The sequence below is a fragment of the Armigeres subalbatus genome, chromosome 2, assembly GCF_024139115.2.
Source record: "Armigeres subalbatus isolate Guangzhou_Male chromosome 2, GZ_Asu_2, whole genome shotgun sequence".
In the NCBI taxonomy this organism is placed as follows: domain Eukaryota; kingdom Metazoa; phylum Arthropoda; class Insecta; order Diptera; family Culicidae; genus Armigeres; species Armigeres subalbatus.
Window position 1 is genome coordinate 269,869,353 of NC_085140.1, and position 20,689 is coordinate 269,890,041.

A 20,689-nucleotide genomic window follows, 5' to 3' on the forward strand; every position below is an offset into this window, starting at 1 on the left:
CTTTTTCTTTCTCCAAGCAACCAAACACGACTGTCATGGGCTCTGGATTTTTTTTGTCGATTAACAAGCATTCACGAGGGGATATTGTGCTTTGTTGGAAATTGATGCTTTCAGTACCTCGAAACTACAAGTAAATATTGCTCGAATTTGAATGTTATTGAGGTATTCCAGGACAAGCCAAGCACTACCAAGACGGATTATCTGTCATGTAGTGTCAATAGAGTTACACTCGACATAGTGCATTCTGCAGCAGATTCACGCTATAAAAAATAAGTTCTACAATGACCGTAGTCACCGTGTTTCGATAGTCGTTACATTGCGATACCTTCTGGATTTTAGACATGAAGACCGATTCGTTTCAACGTTTTTTGGATGAACCAGAAGGAAATGGGTGCATCGTCGTGTGTGAGAATGAACCATGAATTGTATCAGCTGTTAAGTAAATATCATCCATTTTAGTTGTTGAAGAAATGCAAAAAATGGCCGACTACAATGGGCCGAACACGTTTCCAGAATGTTGTGTGTTTTTTCAATCGATTTTCAATTTTTCCAAGGAAAGATTTGTCATGGGTAAAATATCAATAATATAATCGGTTCTGAACTATGACCGATTGTGCTCAACGTTGACATAGTTGTCATATTTTGGACTAATGAAATATGTGAACAACGTCGTTTTCTGATAATCAAGGGACATTTTTTCCGTACATTCTATTAATATACTGGAATTATCGTACCCATCAACAAATATAAAAAGCGTGAATGGGTTTGAACCCAGACTCACTCGGGTGAGACGCAGGTAATTATAACACTCAACCACCAGCGCCGTTGTTGGACTGAATTCACGGAGAGATTTCAAGCGATATTAATGATGAAGATTATTTATTGTCAAAAGTAATTAAATGAAAGCACTGTACATATATAATAATGTTTAATTTATTTCATCTGACACCCTGATCACTGGATGAGCTATTTGTTGGCAAAGTTTTAAAACTTTTGAAAATATTCGTTTTTATCAAATATGCTTATATAGCCATGTCAGTTGTTTGATTTTTTTTTTTGGTTTTCCGCTTTCAAAGTAACTAAACAACACATTTTCATCTAATTGAAATGTGCGATAAATGTTAATGCAGTTGCACTCGCTAGCTATAATAACGAACGCAAATCTCAAACATATTTAAGTCAACGCATGTGTACTATAAAAAAGTAGATATGTGCGCCGCCTCCGACGATTTTCTAACGCTGTCGCCGCCGTCAAAAATGAATCGGCGTTGTTTTCCACTATCCGCGTCGATGGTGATTCAGTTTCAGGCCTGGTAGCGGGTCACTTTTTAGTGACTTGGTCACTTTTTTCGAGCAAGTCACTAAAAAGTCTCTTTTTTCGACTTCAAGTCGCTAAAGTCACTTTTTCTCGCAAAAAGTCACTTTTTCTCGCAAAAAGTCACTATTTTCAACTATTTTGAAACTATTGACTGATATTTTTGAATGAAGCTTTATGTATCCATCGGATGATGCGTTGTTTGTGGCGGAAATGATATTACGGATCTTGGGAAAATGATTGCTCTGAAATTTCGCCAGCCATTTTACTCTTATTGGCATTCCACCAGTAGCTAATTGAAGGTGTTTTACGTCAGAATTTATAAATTGGTATATGGTCATGCAAGCAGGAGACCTGCCTATTTGGAGTTTTTTAACTATCAGGCTTTCCACAGTAAGGGAAGGTTTGGAGACTTGATTCCTTGAGAGACTTGACCCCTTGGGATACTTGGCGGTATTTTCTAATAAATCCTCTAGAGTCTAGACAAATGATCGTTATATGGCGAGTTGTTTTTTGGATTGACAATCTTGTTTACTCTATTACTTACTGTGTTTTGTCCCTCCTGAAGATTTTTTTAGTGGCCACAAAGATTTTGAACATCTCCTCCCAACAATGACCAAATGCTATCATTTTTTACAGCACAAAGCCATAAGTATGCTAAATTGTCTGCACTGATAAAAATTCCTGCATTTCATTACAATTTAAAGATATTTGAATTTTTAGTTGTTGCCCCAATATGAGGAGACTTGATCTCTCATTAGTCACACATAAAATTTGCGAGAAAATTCAAGAAAATATAAATTGTGCTAAAGCAGATAATTTTTTTGTAGATATAGATGTAATGAAGTGTTTGCTCGAAAAAAATATTTATTGAGTAGATATCGTTTAAATAATCCCCTTTAAACGATATCTACTCAATAAATATTTTTTTCGAGCAAACCCTTCATTACATCGATGTCTCCCCAAGACTCCTCAATTTTGAAGATTGCATGCGCTGTCGAATTCCATAGCAAAAATCATTGATGAATACCCACAGCAAGTCGAAAAATCTGCGTTTTTATATTATTTAAATATTTAAAAGTTCAGAGTGCACTTTTCTACTTTCATTAAAGCAAGTTCTTGGAGAAGGAACAATACCCTTCGAATATTTTCAAATTCGACTTTTGACAGCACTCCAAAAAATCAATTATGTATCAATAACAACAACAGTTATACCATACATCTGTGAGGTTAAATTATACATTTCATGGAGAATAACAGAAAAATGTTTCATCACAAACCTCGTGTTTAGAATCATGGGGCCGTAACTGCATTAATTCGTTGCTCTTCGTTGATGTTATCTTTTTATCAATGTAGCTAATTGCGGTAGTTTGCCGAAGATTGTATGGTTTGGTGCGATAAAGGATGATTGTATCTTGCACCAGACGCAACAATCACGGTTGTAACTTTGGAAACAGTTGAGTTATTAACGAAACAAATCGATTAAGAGAAAACGATTAATACCCAAATGATTCTCAGCGCGTGGTATTTTGGTAAAATAAAGATATTTATTTTTAAATCGAAATAATGATATTTGCATCTATGATTATACTGCAATCGAATTGAGGGGAGGTACATTAAATATGTAAGGGATCCCCAAAGTAATTTTGCTGCAAGAACATGAGAAAATAAAAGCCGTTTTTTCCTCCCAACATCCACTTCGATCAATATTTTAGAATTTTCTAAAATATATTATGATGATAATTTATTTATTTATTTATTTATTCAGACTAAGGCCGAAGTGGCCTGTGCGGTATATAAGAGTCTCCTCCATTCGGCTCGGTCCATGGCAACACGTCGCCAGCCACGCAGTCTACGGAGGGTCCGCAAGTCATATGCGGCTTTGAAGTCGATAAATAGATGATGTGTGGGCACGTTGTATTCGCGGCATTTTTGCAGTACTTGGTGAATGGCGAACACCTGGTCCGTGGTGGAGCGCCCATAAAACCCGCCTGGTACTGCCCCACGAACTCCCTCGCAGTTGGTGCTAGTCGACGGCATAAAATTTGGGAGAGTACCTTGTAGGCGGCGTTCAGCAATGTGATTGCGCGGCAGTTGCTGCAATCCAGCTTATCGCCCTTTTTGTAGATGGGACACGACACCTTCCATCCACTTCTGCGGCAAAACTTCCTCCTCCCAAATCTTGGTAATGACCCAGTGCAGCGCTCTAGCCAGTGCCTCACCACCGTGTTTAAATAGCTCTCCTGGTAGTTGGTCAACCCCAGGGGCTTTATTGTTCTTCAGCCGGCCAATCTCCTCCTGGATTTCCTGGAGATCCGGAGCCGGGAAAATTATGTCCTGCGCGCGTTCTCCCAGGTCCATCACCATACCGCCATCTTCGTCTGCCACATCGCCATTCAGGTGTTCTTCGTAGTGCTGCCGCCACCTTTGGATCACCTCACGCTCGTTCGTAAGAAGGTTCCCGTTTATGTCCTTACACATATCAGGCTGTGGCACGCGGCCCTTGCGTGAACGGTTTAACTTCTCATAGAACTTTCGTGTGTTATTAGCGCGGTACAGTTGCTCCGTTTCTTCACGGTCTCGATCTTCCTGCTGGCGCTTTTTCCTCCGGAAAATCGAGTTTTGTCTGTTCCGCGCCTGTTTATATCGTGCCTCGTTCGCCCTCGTGCGGTGTTGCAGCAATCTCGCCCATGCTGCATTCTTCTCTTCCACTAACTGCTCACATTCGCCGTCATACCAGTCGTTTCTCTGATCCGGGGGCACCGTGCCAAGTGCAGCGGTTGCGGTGCTACCAATGGCGGATCGAATATCTCTCCAGCCATCTTCAAGAGACGCTGCGCCTAGCTGCTCTTCCGTTGGGAGTGCCACTTCCAGCTGCTGCGCGTATTCTTGGGCTAGTCTACCGTCTCGTAGCCGCCCGATATTAAGCCGCGGCGTCCGACTTCGACGCGTGTTGTACACCGTCGAGAGTTTTGAGCGCAGGCATACTGCAACGAGGTAGTGGTCGGATTCAATATTCGCACTGCGGTAAGTGCGGACGTTCGTGATGTCGGAGAAGAATTTACCGTCGATTAGAACGTGGTCGATTTGGTTTTCCGTTTCTTGGTTAGGTGATTTCCATGTGGCCTTGTGGATATTTTGCGGGGAAAGAAGGTGCTTCGGACTACCATTCCGCGGGAGGCTGCGAAGTTTATGCATCGTTGGCCGTTGTCATTCGATACGGTGTGCAGACTATCCGGTCCGATGACCGGTCTATACATTCCTCCCTTCCTACCTGTGCGTTCATGTCACCGATGACGATTTTAACGTCCCGCAGTGGGCATCCATCGTATGTCTGCTCCAGCTGTGCGTAGAACGCTTCTTTCTCGTCGTCGGGTCTCCCTTCGTGTGGGCAGTGCACGTTGATGATGCTATAGTTGAAGAAACGGCCTTTAATCCTCAGCTTGCACATCCTTGCGTTGATTGGCTGCCACCCAATCACGCGTTGGCGCATCTTACCCAGCACTATGAAGCCGGTTCCCAGCTCGTTGGTGGTGCCACAGCTTTGGTAGAAAGTAGCCGCTCGATGCCCGCTTTTCCACACTTTCTGTCCTGTCCAGCAAATCTCCTGCAGCGCCACGACGTCGAAGTTGCGGGGATGTAATTCATCGTAGATCATCCTGTCGCAACCTGCGAAACCTAGCGACTTGCAATTCCATGTTCCAAGCTTCCAATCGTGATCCTGTATTCGTCGCCTAGGTCTTTTCCGATTATATCGAGTCGCATTATCTCTTATATTGTTCGTAATGATTGGTTTTCTAGGCGGCTTATTGGGCCTGCGCAAACCTCCTGTCTCGTCGGAGGGCCGTCGTGTCAGGGCTGTTTAGCGTCCCACCTAACACCAGGACTTGGGCTTGTGCGCTTTGAGCGGCACACGGTCGCTTTGGTGGGGCCTACTTGCGGATACATGCAGCTTTTTATAGAGGTTTAACAGGGCCCACTGTCAAACCCCACCACATCCTAGGCAAGCCCCACAACTCGCAGATGGCCTGGGGAGGGATCGTCAAGCCCTTGGACATAGTCCCTGCTGATGATAATTTATACATTTTAAATGGCATAAATGTAAAATATTTTGTTTTAGATTTTGTTAGATTTGTTAGCTTTTGATAACTTTTGAATTTGATGTCCAGCCCGATGGTCCTGCATTATAAAGCCTGTCCACGTTAAATTTCGGACACTGAGACAATGTCCAATTGATTTTTGGCTATTTTATCTCTTTCGACAACAATGAAAACCCGCTGAAAGAATAACATAATAAGCGGAGAGATTCAACTGTCATGTAAATTGATCTCCTCGGTGGTTCGTAAAAATTTAAAAAAAATCGCAATGGATGATGGGTGTCCGAAATTTAACGTGGACAGGCTTTAAGTAGGAGGTCGAGTGTTTAATCCCAGGCTCGTTGTTTCGTTTTCTACCAAAAACGATCCGTAATGTTGTTTCTTTCGCACTAACTATTCCAAAAATTTCCCTGGCACATTTGACAAATCTGCATCTTTCTTAAGTAGAAATTATTTTTCGGGAAAGAAACACAGGTCTTATAAGTGATAACCTTGTTTCGTTCACTTCCAGTGGCGCAACCATTGGATTTGCTACTCATAATTTTGAGTAATCCTGCTTTTGACTGATATTTAATAAAGTTCCCGTGGGTTAAAAAAAGAGCGGCCAATATAATTTTACTTAGTAACTGAGTAGATAAAAGTTAGCTTGCACGATTTTCGTTTCTCTTCTAGATTCGTTATGAGAGAGTGGTGAGTGGAAGATGTTCTCCGCCAGAAATTACTAAAAAACATTCGCCTTCGACCTAAAAACATTTGAATTCGTCTCATCAAACTTGCAACTGAAACTAAAAGTCACTATTTGGTCACTTTTTCTCCAACTGAAAGTCACTATTTGGTCCCTTTTTTCGTCAGCTTTGGTCACTAAAGTCACTATTTTAAGTGGCATTGGTCGCTACCAGCCCTGTGTTTAATTAAAGCAGTTTCGCGTAATTGGTTCCGCTCTTTTTTTTTTATAGAATTTTATTGTAGAGTTAAATTTTATATGGCTATACACCCAGGTTTTTTTTTACACGGTTTGGTTTTGGTCGTTTAAGACCTTCAGGGTCAATGAAGCAATGAGTTAACCCCACCAAAAAATTCACAAAAAATCAAAGAAAATTCAGGAGGTATTTGAAAAGCTGTAAAAGTTCAGGTTAACCGAGAAATTAACGAATTCCAACCGCGTAAAAAAAAAACCTGGGTGTATACAATTATCCAGCACTTATTCCCATTTCTGATAAAATGTTTAAATCGCAATCATTGATAGCAACCTACCCACTGCTGCTCTGCAACTAGTATGGTGCTGTTTTATCCGCAAAACGTTATGTGTAAATGTTTTTCTAAATTCTGCTTAGCCGCTAGATCCCTTCCCGAGCAAAGTCTGACTAGCCGCTAGATCCCTTCCCGAGCAAATAGAAGACACATTTTTATTTTGACATCAAATGGAAATCATAATTTGTTTTCAAATATAAATCATCATGATTGATTACATATTTTGATCTCATTTTGCTGTAGATTTCTAAATTGTATGATCTGACATCAAACTGTATACTTATTTTGTTATCGGACCCAATATCAAATTAAGTTTTCGATTTCCTCTTATCAGGGTTCGTATCGCTCACTCAATCTCAGGAGCACAGGATGCTCCCTCACGAAAATTTTCGGGGAGAAATCGCTTATCGGGAAAGAAAAACAGCCTGGCGAGTGATAACCATTTTTCGCTCACTTCGATTACCGCCAAACGTTGGGTTGCTCTTTTTCTTTCATATTCGAGTCTTTTCGTGGCGTCTTCAATGCAAATGGTAGTAGCTTATGTAGAAAAAATAACCTAATGCTTTCATACAGATAGCGTGGTGGTGTGGCTAGAGTAAGCGCATCACTGCGGCTATTATTGTTACTATTCTGGGTTTGAATCCCGGCGCGGCCATACATTTTTGTAATTGTTCTGCGATAATTCTCGTGAAAAGTAGGTGAGTGGGTAAAAGTGATAAAACGAAAAAGGATTTTTTGCAATTCCTGATTATAATACCTGGTTTACAGTTGTCATTTGGGTAATAAAACGGCCTACTTTTCCATACCAACAGAATGCGTGCTTTAATGACCATTATGCAACTCAAATGGGTGGCATAATATTCATTATAGCACTCATTTGGGTGCTATAATGAAAACCCTACATTGGGACAGTAGTTACATGACTACATTTAGCTGAATTAGTTTGGGTGAGTGTTTAAATAGTGTACTCTAAGCGTCTCGTAATAAATGAAATGGTTTGTTGGACATAACATCACAATTTTCCAAAGGCAATTGCATCCATCGCTTGATAGCTTTTCAAGCTATGCAATTTGGCACGATAGGATGGAATCTGATTGTGCTCTGCCGCAACATAATTTATTGGCTTGAATGATCATGTGGAGTAAATTCGATTGTACAATTTTGGTATAGATTTATCATATTAAAGCCCATTTTTCGTCATTGCAAAAAATAGCGTGTGCAACTCGTTGCAAAACTCGATTTTTTCAGCACTCGTAGTATTTATCCAACTCGGCAAGCCTCGTTGGATAAACGTAGAACTCGTGCTGAAAAAATCATCTTTTTGCAACTACATAGTTGCACAAACTACTATTCAACTAATAGGCAAGATTTTCGTTTACCATCCAAGGGTAATTGTAGAGAAAGATTGATAGGTGAAAGGATGATCCTCAACATGAACAACGAAAAAAGATTCTCCCTTGGCCCGAGAAACGCTTGCTTTGGTCTCATTGAAACGAAAAGTTGAAACCCTGCCTCTTATCGATAGCAGGAATAGTTTTCGATAGTAAGATTTTTCTGCTATACATTTTGTTATTTTAACCGTTAAAACGACCAAAAAGATATCAAATTAAGTAATCATATTCAGCGAATTCACAACATCAAAACGAGTTATCGTTTTGCTCTTAAGCTTTGCTCGGGTTGCTATACAACGTATACATACTTGGGCAAGCATGAAAAAATCTTAAAAATCCACGTGACATTCAATCTTTCAGCAAATGTGAGAAATGTTCTTCAGGAATTTGAATAATTGCTCTTTCTAAATGTCTATTAGCAGTCCTTTCAAAAATGTATCCAAAACAAGTTTCAGGGATTCAATTTCTTCAAAAACTCTTGAAGGATTTTCATATGAGAGAATTAAGTTATTCTACGAGTAGAGTTATGTGTGGTGAGCCGATTCTCACATGAGGCGACCATGTTATTCAAATGGGAGAATACTACTACTCTCACATCAATCAAGCAATCTCACGTCGCTCCATTCGTAGAATAATCCAAAATTTCCGCAGGTAAAGGCTGGTTTAAAATTCGGAAAACGTGTCATGGGATTCAATCCCCGATTCATTTTTAAAGGGGCCGGACTTACGGGAATTGGGCACGGAAACCGAAATTCCCGCCATTTAAAAATACACGGGGAACCAAATCCCATGACACGTTTTCCGAACTGAAAACCAGCCTTTATCCCACTGGAAAATGCACTCGGAATTACATCGGAATTGCCTCCAGAAATTCGTCCAGGAATTCAAATCAGCAATTCTGTCACGATTTTCCAGCAATTTCTTCAAGAAAACCCCCGTGTATTGCTACCTGATTTTTTATGAATTCTTTTGGTTAATCCCACAAAAATTCCACCGTGAATACCACTTGGAAAAAGAAGATTTGAATGATAATTCCGGCTGAAATATTCGGAAGAACTCCTGCACATGTTTCTGTGGGAATTGCAGGAATTTTCGGGAGATTCTTCGAGCAATTTCCAAAGAAGTTCTTGGAGAAATTTTCAGAAGAATCTCTGAAGAAATTTCTGGAGGATCAACCGGATGAACTCCCAAAGGAATTTTTAGGAACTTCCAGGGGAATTACTGAAGACACCTTCAAACAATTCCTGAACCATTTTCCACGGTACTCTTTGGAGGAATTTTAGGAGACATACCCGAAGGATTTTCCGAGTAAATTTGTGGATGAATTTCTAGAGAAATAGGCGTAAGGAAAAGTTGTGAGGAAACAAATTCCTGGGGCGTGGCTGGGAGCTGGGTCTAGAGGAACTTCATATGGGTTTCAGAAGAAATTAAGAGTGAAGTTCTGGAGAGTTTGCGTGGTAATTTTCGTAGAATTCTCGAAATAAAATGAAATGAGGTCTTGGGGGAACTTATGAAGGAACCTCGGAGTAAATTTCTGGTGTAATTTTTGGGCGAATATCCTTGAAAAATTCTAAAAAAAATCCTGGAGAATTCCTAGAGGGAAATGCGAAATTTTTGGAGTAATTCCTGGAGAAACTTCCGGCGGAATTCTTGGATGCACTTCCTGCAGAATTCCTGGATGAACTTCCGGTGGAATTCCTGGATGAACTACCGGCGGGATTCTGGGAGGAATTTCCGGCGGAATTCATGGCGCATCTTCCGGCGGAATTCCTGAATGAACTTTCGGCGGAATTCATGGAGGATCTTCCGGCGGAATTCCAGGAGAAACTTCCGGCGGGATTCCTGGAGGAACTTCCGACGAACATCCTGAATGAACTTCCGGCGGAATTCTTGGATAAACTTCCGACGGAATGCATGAAGGAATGCCTGGAGGAACTTCCGACGGAATTTCTGGATGAACTTCCGGCGGAATTCTTGGAGGAACTTTCGACGAATACCTGGAAGAACTTTCGATAGCAATCCTGGAGAAACTTCTAACGGAATGCCTAAAGGAACTTCTGACGGAATTCCTGGATGAACTTTCGGCGGAATTTCTGGAGGAACTTCCGAAGGAATTCCTTGAGGATCTTCTGGCGGAATTCCTGGATGAACTTCCGGCGGAATTCTTGGAGAAACTTCCAACGAATGCCTGGAGGAACTTACGACAGGAATCCTGGAAGAACTTCCGACGGGATGCTTGAAGGAACTTTCGACGGAATTCCTGGAGGAACTTCCGACGGAATTCCTGGATGAACTTTCGGCGGAATTCCTGGAGAAACTTTAGGAGGAATCACTGGACGAACATCCAGAAGAATTGCTGGAAGAACTTCCGAAGGAATTCCTGGAAGAACTTTCCACAGGAACTTCCGGATGAATTCTTAGAGGAACTTCCGGAGAAATTCCTGGAGAAACTTCCGGAGGAATTCCTGGAGAAACTTCCGAAGGAATTCCAAGAACTTCCAGAATTTGTGGAGGCATTCCAGAGGAATTCCTGGAGAAACTGTCGGAATTCGTGAAGGAACTGCCGGTGGAATACATGGAAAAACTTCCGGAGGAATTCTTAGATGAGTTTCCAGCGGAAATCCTAGATGAATTTTCAGAGGAATTGGTGGAGGAATTTCTGAAAAAACTGCCGCAGGAACTTTCGGAGAATGTTCTGGAGGAGCCTCCGGAGAAATTAAAAAAAATTCAAAAAATTCAAAAAAAAAATTAATGCATGAAATTAGTTCACGGTGATTCACGCCGCCGGTAAATTTTCAATCGGCGTACAGGTCTAATAAAAAGCAACTTTATGGAAATTATGCACAAACTTTGATGTGTTCTGAACCGTAATATTTTTCGTCTGGAGCAAACAAACTGCTACAAGCTGCAAAAAAAAGCACGACGGTATGTCGGATGCATTCAACTACAAAATCAACCCTGGAATGAAAGGAGGTAATGTAAGCACAAGCAAGATAGATAATAGCATTACACATTCCCTTCCCCACCAGGTTGTTGTTGTTGTGTTGTCTCAGGTTAGTCCATTCGGTCCCTAACCTACACCAGGCAAAACATTAACCGAGGCAAGTCAAACGCAAGCAAGAAAGAACCGCCGCCAGACGACGACGAAAGAGCGACTTCAATAACATCAAGCGAAGTCGACGATGACGATGCATTCGCTCGCTGACTGCACGCCACGCCAAAACCCAAACATACGGAATGGGTTGGACAGAGAGAATGCAACTCAGCTGCCGCCGCCGCCATTGCCTTGCACAGTTGCAGAGGCATAGTAAAGTGCAGAGCGACCAAGCGCCAGTCCAGACCATTTATGAATGGTGCTTCTCTGTTACTATTAATACCCCCTCGTCGATGCACCACCACCACCCCCTTAATGGCTTTTTGCTTCTCTTGTTTCACCTTGTTGGGTAATTCCGTCGCGATACGCAACGTTGAGTTCTGTTTACAATTACTCTGCCTTGTTGGAAACTGTCTCGTTGTTACCTGCGATAAAAATGCATTTCTGTATACCTTTTTTCCCTGAACTATAAGACCCTATTTGAACGATAGCTTTTTATTCTGAAATTGATCACAGACAACACCCCCACATAAAATGTAAACAATCCAATTAACAAACAAACAAATTACCGACGGAAAGCAAATATTGCGTCTCGCGAAATACATCAACTGTGCTCATTTCTATATGAACCAACTTCTCTACCCCCTTCTATTTAAAAAAAACTACATTCCGCTGTGATAGCCTGCCGTGCCAGTTGCACTTGCACCATTGCACAATGCACGGCAGCAAAAAGTGCTTAGGTAACTCTTTCAAAGTAACTCAGTATGATATTTTGGTTCGAACGGTGGGTGTGAGTGGTGTATTTGTTTTCATCGTTTTCATATTACGAATCGGAGCAAAGCTGATGGCACTAATACTACGGAGCTGCTACGCTCGCACTCTTTCCGTCAGCGAGAGCCCGCGCCCGCAATCAATAACAACAAGCACGCATCACCACTACTATGGAAAGTGTGGCAACTCAATTCGATGGCGCGCGCATTCGCATTCCCATCGGAAGCACTCTTTGGCTGGCTAGGCGGGTTTGGTGTTAAAAAAGCAAACACGCAATGATTGAATCCACTAAGCAGTGTTCGGGTTTTCACTAAGCAGTGTTCGGCAAATTGTTTGGTTATAACATAGCTAAAGACAACGCAAAGTGAAACAAACCGGTTTAATGCCTAAACGTAGGTGAAGAAATAATTTTATACTTTTATAAGCGGAAATCCTTTTGAAATACTATAAAAACCTTTTGAATCTACACCCGGTTCGTTTTTTTATACGGGTGGGTTTTAGTTGATTACCACCTTCAGCATTGATGAAACTATAACTTAACCCTATGAAAAAATTCACAAAACATCAAAGAAAAATCAGGCGGTATTTAAAAAGCTGTGAAAAATCTGGTTAACCGGGAAATTAAAGAATACCAACCGTGTAAAAAACAAATATTGGGTGTATTTTCACTGGTTTGTTAATCAGGTGGTTTCAAAATTATCAGTTCTGGGTTTGTTGCTTCAATCCCAAGCCCATACGCTAGGAGAAGAACGAATTCTGTCATCAAAAGAAAAGTAGAATCATGAAAAAAAAATTCATAGCAAGGTACGGGATGCAGCTTTTAACATAATTTTCAAAATTTCGAAATGATATTTATTTACAAATAATTTATAGCATGAGGTTAGAATTTTAATTATCTATATTATGCATATATTAATTTGATTGTTAATGATAATGAAGATTTTTCTTGAAATGATTCCGGAGATGGTACTATTTTTAATGATTATTCAATTTCTAATCCCGCCTAATAAATCATTTTCAAAAAAATCTCTGTTTGTAATTTTTGAAATTATTTTCAATTCCATTCCAATATCCTTGCCGTGTTAAATTTCAGTGATTCTACTTTTCCTCTGATGACAGCGTTCATGCACTTCTCCTCGCTCCCTGTGCAGGAGTTCATCAAATTCACTCACCCGATGGATTTTGACATTTGAGCTCGTCCACTCGAACAAAAGTTCATTTTGCGTTCATTATGCGAGCCCAAACGTCATAAATTCTTGGGTGAGTTCATTCTGTGTTAGTCTATTCCAGAGGTTCCCAAACTGTGGGTCGCGACCCCCAGGGGGGTCGTGGGCTGTTCAGTGGCGGGTCGCGAAAGACAAATCATAATTCATAATTTTGTTACTATTTTGTCTTACAAATCTATTCCATATTTTAAATTAGGATCTAACTAATGATTGGATGATTAAAGAACAACAAACCTGACGAGGTCAACGGCTTTTTTTTTGTTATACGATATTTGGGCAATTAGAAAAAAATTCTATACAATCCAAATGTAAGCCCCGAACCCAATCCAAAACCAATCCTAATCCAATTCAAATCTGATCTAAAACAAATCCAAATCTATTTTAAATCCAGTCTAGAGATGAACTTTATTTATAATGTTAAAATCACTTTAATCTATATACATAAAAATAAATTTCTGTCTGTCTGAACCTTATAGACTCGGAAACTACTGAACCGATCGGTGTGAAAATTTGTATGCAAAGGTTTTTGGGGCCGGGGAAGGTTCTTAAGATGGCCTCCCCTTGTAAAGGGGGGCTCTCATACTCATGAAACAGAAATTTCTGCATAACTCGAGAATTAATCAGAGAATACACCAATTTTAAGCGAAACAAAGTTCGTCAGGTCTGCTAGTCTGTATAATAAAAATAAATTGAGATTTCCTTCCTGACGATGTAACTTGCGAACGGGTTGACCGATTTGCAAGATTTTTTCCCTGATTTTGGGATCCGCAAGGTTTGTATATACAAAAAGTTGGTAAATATGACGGGGGAATTTAAAAAAACATTAGAATACAATATTGTGTCAGCTGTTGAGGAAAACAAAACAAACGCACGGAAATAGATCTAGAGTGCGGTGCTGAAAATAGTGCATTGTGCCATTTGCACCACTCGCTAGTAAAGAAATAAAAAAATTAAAATTCAATTCAAAGTAGTAGCCATCTTGAGTTATATGATGATGGATCGACTGTAATTTAGATATTTCGGGATTTTCTTGGCATGCAGTCTTAAATCCAGAGTCAAAACAAGGTTATACTACTGTCCGACGTTTCAGAAATTGTATTTTGCCTTCTTCAATGGAAGAATAGTGGTCTGTTTTTTTTTGTTTTTTTCTCTCATTGAAGAAGGCAAAATACAATTGCCGCAACGTCGGACAGTAGTAAAGCCCTGTTTTGACTCTGGAATTAAGACTGCATGCCAAGAAAATCCTGAAATATTCAATCCAAATCTGATTCAAATCCAATCCAAATCTAATTCAAATCCAATCCTAAACAAATCGAAATCCAATTCAAATCAAGTCTGAATAAATTTCAAATCCAACCCAAACTCAATTCAAATTCCATCCAAATCCAATCCACATCCAATCCAAAAAATTGACGATTTTTTGACAAATGCAATGATTGGATATAAAGCAATTTATTATAATTTGTCCAATCGAAAGAGAACTCATTTTTATCTAATTTCACAAAATCAATGCATTTGGTACCTGGTGGGTCGCAAGCAATATGGGATTCTGCTAGGTGGGTCACATATCCAAAAGTTTGGGAACCTCTGGTCTATCCTATTCTACTAATTCTTATCTTCTCTTCTACTTCTGATGTTTTATCCGAACATAAAGTTACAACAGTTAACATGTTACAACAGCATTTAAGAAATAGTTTCCTGCTAAAACTGTAAACCATTCTCGCATAGTAGTAAAAACCATTTTGTTTAATTAAATGATTAATAATTTCAACCTGAATATACAATTTCTATCATAATACTTGTAATAACGCATTTGTGTGAACAAAATCTGATACTTGGTTGGTTTACGTTTTATTCCTTGATATTGCACGATTTTAAACATGAATATAAAAAAATGCTACAATATACAACATGGCACCAGAGAATTCGCGTTTGATGGGAAGCGATTTGTTTTTAATTTTTGTTATTTTAATTTCAAAGCCTACTTTCCATTTCAATGACCAAAAAGCTTGCTGTCAAGCATATGAACAAGATAAGATAAATAATTTATAAATTAATTACTATAAACCTTTTTATATTTATTAATATCTCATAAGGTTCGATCCTCGACGATAATTCTCCACCGATTTTAGTGCAACTAGACTCTCCAGTTAGCCTTGCAAGCAAAACGTTGGATTTTCCATCCGGAGATGACGAGTTCGATTCTGGGTCCGGTCTGTGATGTCTTCGGATGGAAAACATTCTCGACTCCCTTGGCATGTATCCATTGCACAAATAAAGAGATCAAATCTGAACAAAACATGAGCTTAGAGCGTGATTTGTTGTTCTAGGCTTTGAACTCTGAACACAGTTCAATGTGCACTGGGTTGGTACGCAAGCGAAAACGATCATGGTAACCAAAGTTTCCTAGAATTGAAAAAATCTAGGAAAATATGCAAAAATATACGAGCATGCTTGGTTTGTTTCCTTTGCTCACGTGTTTTTTTGGGCCAACGACCACGTAGCGTATTCTCAAGCTGCGTGCACGCCGCGTCCACGCAAGGTACACCCTGCATCAAATGTATAGTCATGCACACGTATACGTGGTTTGAGGTCTAAGCGGGTCACACCAAAATCGAACGTTTTATAGAAGGCTCAGAGCGTTATTTATCAACGACGGAGGTCCTTCGTAGCTTAGTAGGGAAAGCACCTGTCTAGCGTACTATTTTCGTGGGATCAAACCCCACCGAAAAGAGCGGTTACCTTCCAATACCTTTTCCGAACTAAATCTATTACATGTTGTGCATATGAACACACTTAAAATAACCGAAATCTCAACAGCAGAACTGTTCGATAAATTATTTTACTGATTTTCGGTGATTTTGACAGTTGATCAATGGAAAAAAATACAAAAAATATGTAAAATAATTACTGAACAGTTCTGCTGTTGAGATTTCGGTAAAATTTACCGAATACTGTGAAATGAGTTAAGTGTGAATAATCGAGTTTCAGACATAGTAATTAATTTCCACTCCGGTGGCTTAATACCCGGAACATAGGCAATAAACTTCAAATGCACTTTAAGGGACTTAGAATTGTCCGATTTGGTCACACCAGGTTGCATTCGACGCGGAATGCGGTCTAGTTGTTTCCTATTGGAAACTAACCAGATCGGTCATTGCGATCCGCAGATATTGACAATACATGTTTTTTTGGGTACGCTAACCACAAGATGGATAATTCTGTTTTCTATAAACGATTGTGGAATTAATATCGAAAGCAAATTAGATATTTTATAACAACATTCCATTCAAATTATTTAGAGAGAACAAATGCGAAATTATTGACAGCCCCTCTTTCTCAACCAAGTTTAATAAGAACAATCACACCAGTTTACACACGAGGAGACCATTCTATGTTACGAACTCAATCATGCTTCAAGGCAGCCACTTTTGCTGCTCCGCGCATAAGAAGAAACGGGAATAACTAAAATAATAACAAAAACAGTAACCACACACCAACATATGAACGAAATGCATGAAGCTAGATACGTGCAGACATAAACGTTGGAGAAAAGAAAAATAACCAAAAAAAACGCATTCTCTCATGAATTCCAAATCAGTAAAAATGGTCAATTTTCTCGTAAAGTCACATTTCGTGATAGATATCCTAATCGTGATGCACGGCAGACGGATTAACGAATTCAGAGTGCAACGATGCTTGCGAGGTGGTTAGACAAATACCTTCCTCCAATTTTATTACGCGGTTAATTTTTGTTCACCATTGTGAGCACTCTTCTCACCATTGGCGCTTAGGCATGAAGCATTTCTCGGAATTGATCCTCAGTTTTGGTTACACAACTGGGTTTAGTCATTAGGTGTTTCTTCTCCACAATTACCTGATTTTCAATGATTTTTTCTCGTCGCAATATCAGCAACGTAACATCACACACAAGCACTATTATTCTGCACTGGTTGGGCGGATCAAAACAAAAACACCACTTAATGCTGCCGAATGAAAACAACTGCAACACATCGTACTACCTGGTAGTAAATAATCGTATTGCTCCAGGTCGCTATAATTGTTGTTATTCTAAGAGCAATGTAGCAAGGGGTACAAATTTTGAATTATTTTATATTGCATTGGCAAAAGACCTAAAAATACCACAGATCAACCAACTTTCACTGTTCTACATCAAAGCAGAAAATAATACGCCATTTAGCAATCAGTTCACTTCAGTTATTTCCAGAACTTACTATGGCAGCAAAATTTGATATACATATTTTTTTGTAAGTCTAATACTGATAATATAAAAATGAGATTTTATAGTCGCCCAAATTTACGCAGAAGCCAATCCAACCTTAAAATGTTGAAGTATCAACATATTCAGTGTTTGTTTACGAAGTAGGATACGCCCTAAAAGTACAACAATCCGAAACTAAGAATGGCAATACTGAAAGGCAATTTCGCCATTTGAGGCGAAGCCCGCGGCGGATGTTCCGCACACCACATTCATCATGAAAGATCTTCCCATTTTTCGGAACGCCAGTCTGCAGTGCTGCCATATTAAAAGCAAATAAAATGCTACTACATGGCAACTTATTTTTGCATTTTTTTGTTGCCTTTAGAATTCCATGGAAGAAATATTAATTTTTAACGAGTTGATGCTGCAAAAAAACAATTCACTGCTTACATAACTAGCTGGAGTCCCCCAACATGCAGAAAGAAAGGTTTTTTGCTTTTAAAACCCTAATATGCTCCGGAATGCTATTGGTGTTTTCTAGCAAAAAGTTCTGCGTACAATACAATATTCGATAGAATACTGTATATGTAAACTGTATCAAGCGTGCAAATACAGCATTTTAAGATGAAAATTTCAGTAGGCTGAACACTTAGCGCGAATGACGAAAAAAAAATCATTGCAAAAACAATATATTACCGGATTAGCGGCAAGGCGGACTCCGTGAAATGCTTGTGCGAGGTGGAACCGGAGCTGGGAACCATACGTGTTTAAGAGAATTGGATAAACATCGCTTAAGACAGACGATTATCAAACTCTACAATACGCCAGCCATAGTTGTAACGGCTTAGTTAAAAATGGTTTGAAAACTTGCTCACAGAAAAAAAAAATACGAAGGCCTTCATTTCTTCTAATTTGATGACTCGCAAATGTTGTAGAAGTATTTTGAAGCAACATATATGAGCTCTACCACGGAAATAATTATCGAAACGAAAAATAAAGTAGTTTTTCTAATGTAATGTAAAGTCAAATTTGCTATTTCTTTGACCTGATTAATGGCAAAATCAGAAAGGTGTCGTATAGGTAGATAGATATAAATTAATCACAAATAAAGCAACTTTACCTTTTATATACACCATACTACATTCTCTGGATCCAGCCAAAAGTACTCTTCCTTTGTCACACAATTCATATGCTTATTTTCGACAAGAATTTCAATCCTTTAGACACGAATCAATATAAAACCATTCTTGTTTCTAAATCACCTTCAATCACCATTCACTACCGTTACGCTGGCATCACTGCACTGTTGTACCCCAGGCTCGCGCAAAGGGGAGCTCGCTCTATCATTCTACACACCACAGATTCCTTTTCGTCGTACACAACCCTCTTATTTTGTGTTATTTTCTCCCGATTTTTCCCAGCCCGAACAAGCCTTTTCACAACGCACAACTATCGCGAAAATTCACAGAAAACCGTCACGAAACGCGCAATTTCCATCGCCACGGTCAAAATCCATCGTAAACGGGTCAAACCGTGCCTTTTTCCACCGGATATTCACTAGAAAAACCATGTGTTTTGATTATTTCCACTAGCAGTACGAGTTTTCACTACGTAGTAAAACGCGTCCATCTTGGCTTTTTTGAGTGCCTTCACTGTGGAACTGCACGCATACCACCTTCCCACTATAGGAGTGTGCCCACTCATTTCCCTCTCGCGAACACGGTGCGGTTCAACGCTCTCACCACTACCGATGCTCGTTCGATCAAAACAGCAAAGACGCCCCAAACGCATGCACAAGATAACGGGAATCGGGCATCATAACAAAAACACGGGGCACTCAGAAAGGAATTCCCCTGATGGGCAATGAATGTGTTTGTGAGTGTCCTGATGCAATGAGCAAAGCACGACTGGAACGCAGCACAGCATAACCGGATATCAAATGCATCATGCGCGGGGATCGCGACGCGCATTAAAACAGGGCTGTTAGGATTTCGTAGTTTTTGGACGATTTTATAAGCAGTAATAGATTTATTTTTCACCTTGTACATCTAAATTATACCGGAAGGCAAGCATTCAAGTCCAAATACATTCGATTACTAGTAATATGATGTTATATCCTCATATACCTATGTATAAACGGTCCAAATTAGAGCATGTTTGGATTTATTGCAGAAACAGCATTTACTTTCTTTAGCAGTCATTTCGAGCGGCTCAAACTACAAAGTATAGTATCAATTATCAAAAGGCTACAAAGTGCTCAATGATGTATGAATATTTTCCAAGAAGTCTTGAAGTTTCTAAGAGTATCTGCTCTTCCATAAAATTGTTGAAAACATTTTGGAAGTATGTAATTATTTCTACAAGTTAAGGGAGGCTCAGAGAATATCTGAAACATTATAAGAATTGATAGCCTGACTGTGAATAAAACAAAAGTTGAATATCTAAACAAGGATATAGCTTCTGCTTAACTTAGCTAAGACTGACTGTACTTGTCAATGGTTGCTTCTCCGTGACTGGCTAGAACTGGTGTAAATTGCGCTACGATCCAAATGAATAAAGGTTGGTATTTACTACCTACGGCTCCAGTCAGTTGGGAAAGGAGAGGAATGTTAGTGTGCACACTTAAAATAGATTTAACTGTTCGGTAATTTTTTTTGACGAAAAACTACGGTAAACATAAAAAATACAGTATGTTCGGTTAACAAGAATAATTTTACCGGAAATCGGTAACATTTTACCGAACAAATTGTAATTCCAAAATGATTTGACAGAGTTCGGTATTAAAACTTACAGTGCGTTCTGTAAACGCGGGCAGCAGGGACTATGTCCAAGGGCTTGACGATCCCTCCCCAGGCCATCTGCGAGTTGTGGCGCCTGCCCAGGATGTGGTGGGGTTTGACAGTGGGCCCTGTTAAACCTCTATAAAAAGCTGCATGTATCCGCAAGTAGGCTCCGCCAAAGCGACCGTGTGCCGCTCAAAGCGCACAAGCCCAAGTCATGGTGTTAGGTGGGACGCTAAACAGCCCTGACACGACGGCCCTCCGACGAGACAGGAGGTTTGCGCAGGCCCAATAAGCCGCCTGTAAACCCAATAATTACGAACAATATAAGAGATAATGCGACTCGATATAATCGGCAAAGACCTAGGCGACGAATACAGGATCACGATTGGAAGCTTGGAACATGGAACTGCAAGTCGCTAGGTTTCGCAGGTTGCGACAGGATGATCTACGATGAATTACATCCCCGCAACTTCGACGTCGTGGCGCTGCAGGAGATTTGCTGGACAGGACAGAAAGTGTGGAAAAACGGGCATTGAGCG

The 20,689-nt window shown here is 39.9% G+C and overlaps 1 protein-coding gene across 1 annotated transcript in view; it reads right to left on the reverse strand.

The window, feature by feature from the left end:
* LOC134212214 (uncharacterized) overlaps positions 1–19,002 on the reverse strand; it is a 730,451-nt gene extending 711,449 nt beyond the window's left edge. Inside the window, exon 1 of the mRNA XM_062689869.1 lies at positions 18,488–19,002. The gene's annotated coding sequence lies outside the window, so the exon portion shown is untranslated. The remainder of the gene's footprint in view (positions 1–18,487) is intronic.
* Positions 19,003–20,689: the final 1,687 nt, after the last annotated feature.